Raw genomic sequence first — 10,999 nt, forward strand, 5'->3', positions numbered from 1 at the left:
AGGATAAAATATGCAATACAAATCCTCCCAGCTCATATTTTCCCATTAAACAAGTAGATTGAGTCAACAGTTGGCAATTAGTTTTGACAAGTTATATTTAAAATGGTTACCGGACATGCCGGTTCCTTGCAATCACTTCCTAAGCTTAAAGCAGCTATACCTGCAGCAAGTCCTGCGACCATATACTTGCAACATTCATATATTCAATATCTCCTTCAGCCCTACCACCCTCTGAGATCTCTGCGCTCCTCCAATTCGGGTCTCTTGCGCATCCTTGATTATAAATCGCTCCACTATTGGTGGCCGTGCCTTCAGCTGCCTGGGCCCTAAGCTCTGGAATTCCCTCCCTAAACCTCTCCTCCTTTTGAGACGTTCCTTAAAACCTCACCTCTGACCAAGCTTTTGGTCACCTGTCCCAATATCTCCTTATCTGGCTTGGTGTCAAATTGTGTCTGATAATCGCTCCTGTGCAGCGCCGTGGGACGTTTTACTACGTTAAAGGCGCTATATAAATGCAAGCTGTGGTTGTGGTAAAATGAGAGGTGCCCACTTTTTTTTTTCCATTACACCTTTAAATGAAAACTATAAATGTAAATTTAAAAATCTCTCAAAAGCAGGGGAGGTAATCTTCACCTAACCTGCCGGATGGGAAACAGACGGGATTGGACCTCCGTCCGATTTCACTTTCCAATGCTGCACATTTTAAAATTACCCGTTAGTGTACAGTTGGCTGATGTAAATAATCAAAGGGTCATTTACCACCCCATAAAAATAAATACAGAACAGAAGATTACTTTATAGAACATGCATTTCTATAGTGTCTTTAACATAGTAAAACGCTCCAAGGAGCTGCACAGGAGCAGTTAGCAGACATTTGACACCGCGCCACGTAAGGAGATATTAGGACAGGTGACCAAAAGCTTGGTCAAAGAGGTAGGTTTTAAGAAGGAGATAGAGGGGCGGAGGTGTTTAGGGAGGGAATTCCAGAGCTTAGGGCCCAGGCAGCTGAAGGCAGGGCCGTCAATAGTGGGGAAGGAAATCAGGGATGCACAAGAGGCCTGAATTAGAGGAACGCAGAGATCTCGGAGGGTTGTGGGGCTGGAGGAGGTTAGAAATGGAGATAGCTGTACGGGGTGGGGGCAGGGGGGGGGCAGCCACTGCATTTGGGGTCAGGTTTTTAAAGACAGCAAATAAAATGGAAAAGTGGCTCTGCTCCACAAACTGTATCATATGCAATATTTTAAAGGAGAATTTAAAAAAATCTGGAACAAGGACAAGGACATTACCCTACTTTTCATAGAAACTAAACACAGTAAATTAGATCACACCAAATCAAACCAATTAACACAAGGACACATGAAATAAGAGCAGGAGTCGGCCAATGGGCCCCTTGAGCCTGCTCCGCCATTCAATATGATCATGGCTGATCTTCGACCTCAACTCCACTTTCCCGCACTAATCCCATGTCCCTTGATTCCTCTAGGGTCCAACAATCTATCGATCTCAGTCTTGAATATATTCAAAGACTCAGCATCCACAGCTCTCCGGGGTAGAGAATTCCAAAGATTCACAACCCTTCGAGTGAAGAAATTTCTCATCTCATCTCAGTCCTAAATGGCCGACCCCTTATCCTGAGACTGTGACCCCTGGTTCTAGACTCTCCAGCCAGGGGGGAAACATCCTCTCAGCATCTACCCTGTCAAGCCCCATTAAACAGTAAAATGACAGCCTCAAGCCACAAGCAAATTTTCAACTCCTCCACAAAAATGTTGTCTATTTTTTTTTTTAATATAAGGGCTATGCTAAGTATATCAAGTTTTAGAACAAGTTTAAAATGCATCAAACCATTTTGAAAGGTTAGGGTCACAGGGGAAATTACAAGCCCATAACTTTCATGCGGACTCAGTTTAGGGAATATACTGTCATTCACAGCAATAAATACAAGTCTGTTGAAACATTCGAAAGGGAAATCGATGAATTTGTATTTTAACAGGAAGGAGGTGGATACAATTCCTATTAGGGGAAAGATGAATGAGCTGTCAGAGCAGGTTCTGAAAATGTTACCGAGACAATAGTGTGAACTGGGGACAAAAGCTTTTTCCCCACAAACTTTCTGCACATCCATAATAGGAGCAGGAGTCGGCCATTCGGCCCCTCGAGCCTACTCCGCCATTCAATAAGATCATGGCTGATCTTCGACCTCAACCCCACTTTCCCGCCCGATCCCCATATCCCCTGATTCCCCGAGAGTCCACAAAAATCTACCTACCTCAGCCTTGAATATGCTCAATGACTCAGCATCCACAGCCCTCTGGGGCAAAGAACTCCAGAGATTCACAGCCCTCAGTGAATACTGCATTGTATTCAGTGTCGGCTGTGGCTCAGTGGGCAGCACACTCGCCTCTGAGGCAGAAGGTTGTGGGTTCAAGTCCCACTCCAGAGACTCGAGCACATAAAACTAGGCTGGCACTCCAGTGGGAGTGCTGCACTGTCAGAGGTGCCGTCTTTCGGGTGAGATGTTAAACCGACGCCCTGTCTGCTCTCTCGGGTGGACGTAAAAGATCCTACGGCACTATTTCGAAGAGTAGCAGGGGGAGTTCTCCCCGGTGTCCTGGCTAATATTTATCCCTCAACCAACATAACAAAAACAGGTCATTATCACATTTGTGGGATCTTACTGTGCACAAATTGGCTGCCGCATTTCCTAATTACAACAGTGACTACACTTCAAAAATACTTCATTGGCTGTAAAGTGCTTTGAGACGTCCGGTGGTTGTGAAAGGCTCTATATAAATGCAAATCTTTCTTTTACCCAATATTGTTCTCTCTTCCCCATTTAGCAGCAAAATAAAAACCTGGAAATCGGCACCACTTTCAAGTGACTTTTAAATATATTTCTGAATTTTCGCTTATACAGAAATAGATGGCAGTGCAAACGGAAACAGCAGCTAAAACGCATTCTCGAGTGCCCCTTGTGCCGGTATGTTAAAAGTCCCCCACCCCTCCCCATTTCTGAATGCCTGCCTCCCTCCCACTGGCAAAGTTTCTCACTGTAAACTTTTCAGTTCAATACTGAGCAAATTTCACTCGAGCTTAATCGAGCTGGATTGCGAGCACCAGTCCATGTGGAAACGGGTCCGTGCAGCAGCTCAGTGTTGTAGCAGCAGCAATCCCCGTTTCCCCCCCCCCCCCCACCCCCATTCTGTCTTGTTGCCATTTACCACCCCATAAAAATAAACACAGAACAGAAGAGTGCTTTATACAACAACTTGCATTGCTATAGCATCTTCAACATAGCAAAATGTCCCAACTGCTTCACCGGAGCGCGATCAGACAACATTTGTCACCGAGCCACATAAGGAGGTAATAGAACAGCTGGCCAAAAGCTTGGCCAAAGAGCTAGGGTTTGAGGAGGAGAGAGATACAGAGGCATGGAGAGGTTTAGGGAGGGAATTCCAGCGCTTAGGGCCTAGCTGAAGGCACGGCCACCAATAGCGGGGAAGGAAATCAGGGATGCACGCGAGGTGTGAATTGGAGGAGCACAGAGATCTCGGAGGGTTGTGGGGTTGGAGGAGGTTAGAAAGAGAGAGTAGCAATCCCTGTTCCCCCCCCCACATTCTGTCATGTCAAACACGTGTGCCTGCGGACCAAAGGAGCTGTCTACTAGTCTGGAGAGTTGGAAGATAGCAACTCCTGACTTCACATGCAGGCTTAAGGCAAATGTTCACTGCTATTGATCCTCAAATTATACACAGACTCACATCTGCTAAATCTGATGCCTCAGAACAAGCATATTTTTCTTTTAAACAGTATTCCCTTAAACCATTTCATCAAGAATTTGCAGTTTGCAACTTGATATTTCGGCACAAAGCTATAGCGTAATTGTAACAGATGGCCTGGGAACTATTCTTGAGCAATTTTACCATGAGGAATAGTCTCCAAAAAAAAATCACTCCCCTTTCTTTCCCCCCCCCCCCCCTCAGCCCATGTCCTTATCTCTCCTACTCCCTCTAAAAGCACACTCCTGACTTCTGCAGAATTTCATCTACTGCCAGCAAAGCTTCATTAAACGGGAGGTCAAGGAATCTGTGCAGCCTGATTTGGGAAATCGAGCTGCTTTCCTGACCGACACAAGGCGGCTCAAATCTTTGGAGCTGCTTGGTGCTCCCCACCGCGCGCGCCCGTCATCTCTTCCCCTTCCAAAGCCCTTACATAGAAATCCCTAACCGACAAGGCGGACATTCTTTAAGGTACGCTTTATCAGGAAGGCACAAAAAAAACAAAGATCGGTTTTCATTAAATAAAATTTAATTTTGTTAAAATAATTTAAATCCAAATACAGTCGACATGTTTTGCATTGAATTATATATTTACACCTCTTGCTCAATTCAGAAGCAGCAAGGTGACACCACAGTCAACACCTGGGGGGGAAAGATGGTGCCATTAAGTATTCAGTTGGGTTAGTGCTCGACAGCTAACTGCCAAAAGGTTATTTGTCTTAATTCACCTCTGAGGAGGAAGCACTGAAAATACACTGATAAAACTGAAAGTTAACAAAAAGTAAAATATACAGAAAACAGCATCAGAAAACCATTAAAGCCAAATACAACGCAAGATCTAAAGAATGGAGGTTCGGCCAATGAATTCTTGGCTTTTAAACAGGAACAATTTTCCCCAATACGTTACTAGTTTGATCTGTTGGTTTTAACTGTATGTGTGTTAAGGCAACATTCTTTACTCTAAAGGTAAGTAAAGCAGGATCAACTTTGCAGAGGGGCTTTGGTAGTCATTTGGGGCAGGTGGGAGATGCCTAGGAAAAAAAATAGGCTTTAAGTGGTGCCAATCTCCGAGACATTAAAAAAAACCCACACAAGTGCATTTGGTGAGCCAGCACATGATGAGTACTCAATGGAATCACTTTGGGAGGGGGGTATATTTGGTTCTTGTTTGTACCAGACAACACATAGCAATGCTTCAGATGAACAATGTACCTCCCAAACCCCAGGCTCGCACACGGAACTACTCCTGGAAATGGGGACCCACTTCTCACATTAAAGTTTCAGAAGCCCAAGTGCAATTAAATATGGTCGCAGTGTAGCCACATTCCCTTTGCAACAACAACATTGAGGTGTCAAACAACACATTTTATAAACCAGGACGCGTGCTGCACACCAATACATCAAAATTAAACACACAGCCACTTTTTCCCCCCCTATCGCTTTTCTGCGGGGACATCACATCAACGCCAATCTTGCTGTATTACTTTAGACTGGTGAGGCAGCAGGACATTTCTCAAGTTGCTTTCACAAGTTACATCACTCCGGATTTACAGGCTGCACACATTACAAAAAACTAAATGTGGCTCAATCGACTTACTCCAGAGAGCCAGCGTGCCAGGTGAAGGCGGCGGGGTGACCTTTTTACACAGACAGCACGCAGTTGCCAGCAAGCGCGTACAGTACAAAGTAAGTGGGCTGAATCCAGGTGATCCCAGCCCAAGGACAGAGAGGTGGAGAGGATGAAGAACAAGGGCCTAGCCTCCCCCAATTGTCCAAAAAGGGTCTGAAATCACTACAAAAAAAACCCAAAGTAGTTGCCACCTGAGCACTTGCTTTGTGTGAGCACCAGTAAAGTTCTTTGAACTCTGGGCTGCCACCACGTCTGCTATGCTGAGAGAGAGACGAGAACGTCTCAGAGACTCCCCTTGTGGAATAAACAAACGCCTCATGACTACGGCTCACCCTAGCCCGGAACCAGTGCGCTACGGTCATCAGTGCGTACACCCCAACACCGGAAGCCACAGACGAGACCAAAGAGGAATTCTACTCCAGCCTCGAACAATCCCTGTCCCGAGTCCCAACGGGCGACAAGCTGATCCTCTTGGCGACTTCAACGCCAGAGTTGGAAAGGACACAGACCTCTGGGGAGGTGTGATCGGCACAGAAGGGGTAGGGAAAAGTCAACTCCAACAGTACCCCCCTCCAGGCGCAATGCTTAGAACATGGCCTTGTCATAACCAACACCTTGTTCCAGCAGCAGATATTTCTCCTCCCCCCCCCCCCCCCCATAATACAAAAAGTGGCCAAGGATTGAAATGCAGCCACTTAAAGCAAGTGTGTCGCGACGTCGATTAGCAGCTAGTTTCAAAGCTACCTTTTACTTTCAACTGGGGATTGAAGCAATTGACTCAAATTATTTCCACCGCTTGTACACAAAACAAGGCTCGTGTCAAATCAGATTAAAAAAAGTATTACATACCAAAAACGTGTTACACTGCACAATCCCAATTTCTGCTCCGTGTCTGGGAACTTCCAGACATCTATATTTAGGTATTTTTCCCCAGGAACAGTACCACACTTGTACAGAACTGAACCAACAACACTTTTGTGTTGTGAAACATGCAATGCTAAAACTGGTCATCCAATTTTTTTAAAAACCCATGCACGTGGAGTCAGATCAGGAAATTTACTTTCAGTACCCATGAAAACGGCTCAGCAAATAACACTCATATTCTGCCTTTTTTTTTGAAGATGATAGGAGAGAAGCAGCTCAACTGATACTGCAAGTATGGCGGATGCTTTGCATCGTCACTGAACACATTTTATTGCTTAGACAGAATTACACCTACCCAAGGTGTCAGCCATGGCTCAGTAGGTAGCACACTCGCTTCAGAGTCAGGTGGTCGTGGGTTCAAGTCCCCCCCCAACTCCCGAGACTGGAGCACAAAAAACTTGACCAACATTTCAGTGCAGTACTGAGGGAGTGCAGTGGATTACTGAGGGAGTGCTGCACCATCGGAGGTGCGGTCCTTCACAGGAGACATTAAACCGAGGCCCTGGTCTGCCCGGAGGTGGATGCACAAGATCCCCATGGCGCGATCAGAAGAGCAGGAGGGTTCTTCCGGCGTCCTGGCCAACATTTATCCCTCAACCAACAAACAGACTGCCTGGTCATTTGCTGTTTTCAGGACCTGCTGCACAAACGGTTTCCCTACATTACAACTGCAAACACAATTTAGAACACAATTCATTTGACTGTGAAGTGCTTTGGGACATGCGGAAGTCATGAAAGGAGCCACATATATGGAAGCTTTTTCCTTTAAGTAAACAGAATACGAGGAAGAAAACAACGCGAGTGCTTGGCCCCTGGGGGTTTCTAGTTCTTTCTTGCAAGGAGGAATTAGCCGTGCATGCTGTTATAAATCTCATTCATCAAGAAACTGCTCATGAAATAACGCTGGACGGCCAGCTGGTGGCGCTGTCCAAGGAGTATAAATACTCGGGCGTGGGCCCAGCTTGCCCAGGGACATTTTGTAAGACAGGAACTAGTGAAGTACAACTAGACCTCCATGTTCTGAAACAAGTTGATTAAAGCCTTGCTTTACACTCAAACCAAGTGCTGAGTAGTCATTTTACATCACATGCCATGGTGATCTGGCCCCTACCACACCACAAATCCATCCTAAATCACAACAAATATGAATTTATAGCTATTTAGGGGCTTTTGAGAGGGAAACTAGTTACAATATAATGTAAAATATCTAGCTGGATCATATCCCATCACTTCCATTGTAAACCTTACAGTAGAGAGAGATATTGAGAGATTTCAAAAGGAGACCTTGCAATTGACCCTTTTAAGAGGTAGCTTGCTTCTTTTCTTCCCACCCTCCCCTCAAACAAGACCAAAAATCCACCGCAACCCTATCCAAATTTCACCTTTCTTCTATTGCAGGTCAATAACCAAACTGGTCTCAATGGCACCTTTTTCGATTTTGGAATTCGCTAGATAACGGAGGTCAGCGGGAGGGGGAAAGGTGGTTCGACATTTTGCATTTCAATCCCTAGTCACTTCGGTAATATGAGGGGAAAATTGCAGCCTGTGGGCTGGGTGAGTAATTTGCCACTCTTCACTCTGGAGATGGGGTGGATACCCAAGCCCATTACGTTAATGACCTGGCTCAAACGGAACAGCACTTTCTAATGGAAGCGGGGACTGGTCAGTTCTGCAGATTTTAGTCATCCGGGACAGGCTAGACATTCACATTTGGTCCAATATTTTCTTATGTGATCACTGCCATTATATAGATGTAGCCACACAAGTCTTTTTTTTTTTTTTAATTTAAATTTATGCTTGAGGTTTTGACAGATGTCTAGCTTTGCTCTCAATGTTTATTCACTAACTGGAGCAGCGTTGCGGGTATCCAAACGCCCCACTTCATAAAATAAACAGGAAAAAAGAGAAAAAGTTGGGATTAAATGCGCCTATGAATAGTTCCTTTTATGTAGTCATCATAAACGTTACACTGTCAAAACAGAATTTAAGCATACACGTCACATAATGAAATACTATTTCAACCGAGCCTCATATACCAACTGCACACAAGAGAGCTTCCAGACTCAGAACAGAACAGAAATGTCGGAGTGTTCTTGTTGCCTGAATGCAAAACTACCTTGAGAGCAATCAACTTAAAAAATAAAAAAATAAAAAAATAAAAATAAAATAAAAAAAAAAATAAAAAAAATCTTTGTACAACCTGGCCATTGGAGTTCTTCTTGACTTTACACTAGTCAGTGAGGTGAACGGACACCAAGTTCTCCTGTCCTCGGGGAAATAGAAACATAGAAGATAGGAGGAGTAGGCCATTCGGCCCCTCGAGCCCGCTCCACCATTCAATGAGATCATGGCTGATCATCCAAATTCAGTATCTGTCCCTGCTTTCTCCCCATATCCCTTAAGCCTTAAGAAAAATATCTAACTCCTTCTTGAATATATTTAATGAATAGGCCTCCACTGCCTTCTGTGGTAGAGAATTCCACAGGTTCACCAATCTCTGGGTGAAGAAATTCCTCCTCATTTCTGTCCTAAATGGCTTACCCCTTATCCTTAGACTGACTTCCCCCCCCCCCCCCAAAAAATCGGGAACATCCTTCCTGCATCTAGTCTGTCTAGTCCTGTTGGAATTTTATAAATTTCAATGAGATCCCCTCTCATTCTTCTAAACTCCAACGAGTATAAGCCCAATCGACCCAATCTCTCCTCATAAGTCATTCCTGCCATCCCAGGTATCAGTCTGGTGAATCTTCGCTGCACTCCCTCCATGGCAAGAACATCCTTCCTCAGATAAGGCGACAAAAACTGCACACAATACTCAAGGTGCGGTCTCACCAAGGCCACGATCAAGAAGAGTGCCGGGGTCTTATGCTGGCTCGCCGCTCCCCGATGATCCAGCAGGGCCCTGGGGCCCCTCCCCTTTAATCAGGGGAGGGAGGCTTGCAGTACCGCAGCGCTACCCGCTGACACGTGTGACGCTACTGCACGTAGCGACGCGATATTGAATGGGAGCGCCCCAAGAGGGAGGGGGAGCGCTTCCAGTAGCCCCGCCTCCTGCTTCGGGCACTACCGTTCAATTTCTGGCATGGGTGATGCCAACTTTTTCGGGGCGCTAAAAGTAGCACCCTGGCGAAGTTAGCGCCCCAAAGGAGGGCGCGAGCCAATTTTTCCCCGTAAGTTTTCTAATTCATAGAAACATAGAAGATAGGAGCAGGAGTAGGCCATTCGGCCCCTCGAGCCTGCTCCACCATTCAATGAGATCATGGCTGATCATCCAAATTCAGTACCCTGTCCCTGCCTTCTCCCCATATCCCTTAAGCAATATATGTAACTCCTTCTTGAATATATTTAATGAACTGGCCTCCACCGCCCTCTGTGGTAGAGAATTCCACAGGTTCACCACTCTCTGGGTGAAGAAATTCCTTCTCATCTCTGTCCTAAATGGCTTACCCCTTATCTTTAAACTGTGACCCCTGGTTCTGGACTCCCCCGCCATCGGGAACATCCTTCCTGCATCATGCACGCTCCACTATCCTAGTGGAGTGTGCACGCGACAGGAATAGATTACCGTCAGAATGACATTAAATTTTTTTTTTAAGGATTTGCAACTACTCAACAAAAATTCATAATTACTGTCAAGCTTACTTAGATCATTTGCAAGAGCGTTAGTTCTGCATTAAAAGAACAATAACGACGAAACCAGTCACAGATTTAATTTGGAATGCGGGGTGGGGGTAATTTCATTGCCCCGTAGATACTCTGTTCCACATTTCATTTGATGAAAATACAAAAATATTGTTCAAGATTGCGCACTACCGGTACTAAAGAACTTGGCGTGCCTACTCCAGGAAAAATTCTGGTGTAAAACTGGACAACTGATGCGTCGGTAAAACGACTCAACCGCAGGACAGCAACTGCACAATGCGATTCGTATTACGGGAAACATGTTGGGATATCGGAGACACGGGATCAGGCGCAATAGAAATCAACTTTGCTCTTTCGCTGGAACAAATTATTAGGTAAACAAGATTCTGAAAACAAAAGTGCCAATTGTGCCAAGGTAGCTTGTTTGCACAGCAATTACATTGTCTGTCTCTCTCTCTGGCTGTGAAAAATGTTAAGAATTAATAGACTAAGCTGTTTAATACTGCAAGCAATGAAGCCTTTTGTATCAAGCACGTAGCATAAACAAGGCATTGCAAATGTTTCCAACTTTTAATAGCCTCCTTTAGCTTAAAGGGCAGTTAAACCAATTCACAGGCAGTACTTCATCAAATTTGAAGAGGGTTTGCAGGAGGTAATTTGCCGTGTTACCTCTCCTAGTCAGTAAAGCTGGTGCACTGCAGATCAAAGGTGAGGAAATTCACTAGCTAGCCATTTCACTTGTGCATCACCCATATTACAGAGGTTTTTTTTAAAGATATAAAACATCTAATGCAAAAAAAAACCTTATGCAAAAATCATTAGAGGGAACTTCCGTTCCTCCGCATGAGGCCCAATGTTGCAATGCAGAAAATAAACATTCTAAAAAAGATGTTCGGATCACCATGTAAGAGGAGCCCCTCAAAAAGGAAAGTCACATCTAAATAAGAGAGGCAACTCTCCAATTAGCTTGTTGCAACTGTGCAGATTAAACACAAAGCAACCATTTCCTTTCCCCCCCACTAAA

General features: G+C 44.9%; 1 protein-coding gene across 1 annotated transcript in view; it reads right to left on the reverse strand.

Moving 5' to 3' along the window:
- The window catches only part of LOC147111442 (DNA dC->dU-editing enzyme APOBEC-3C-like), a 158,192-nt gene that overhangs the window by 128,946 nt on the left and 18,247 nt on the right, over positions 1 to 10,999 (reverse strand). The window lies entirely within an intron of this gene.

The sequence above is a fragment of the Somniosus microcephalus genome, chromosome 10 (assembly GCF_052327205.1).
Source record: "Somniosus microcephalus isolate GS21.2 chromosome 10, FLI_Smic_1.0, whole genome shotgun sequence".
Classification (NCBI taxonomy): Eukaryota; Metazoa; Chordata; class Chondrichthyes; order Squaliformes; family Somniosidae; genus Somniosus; species Somniosus microcephalus.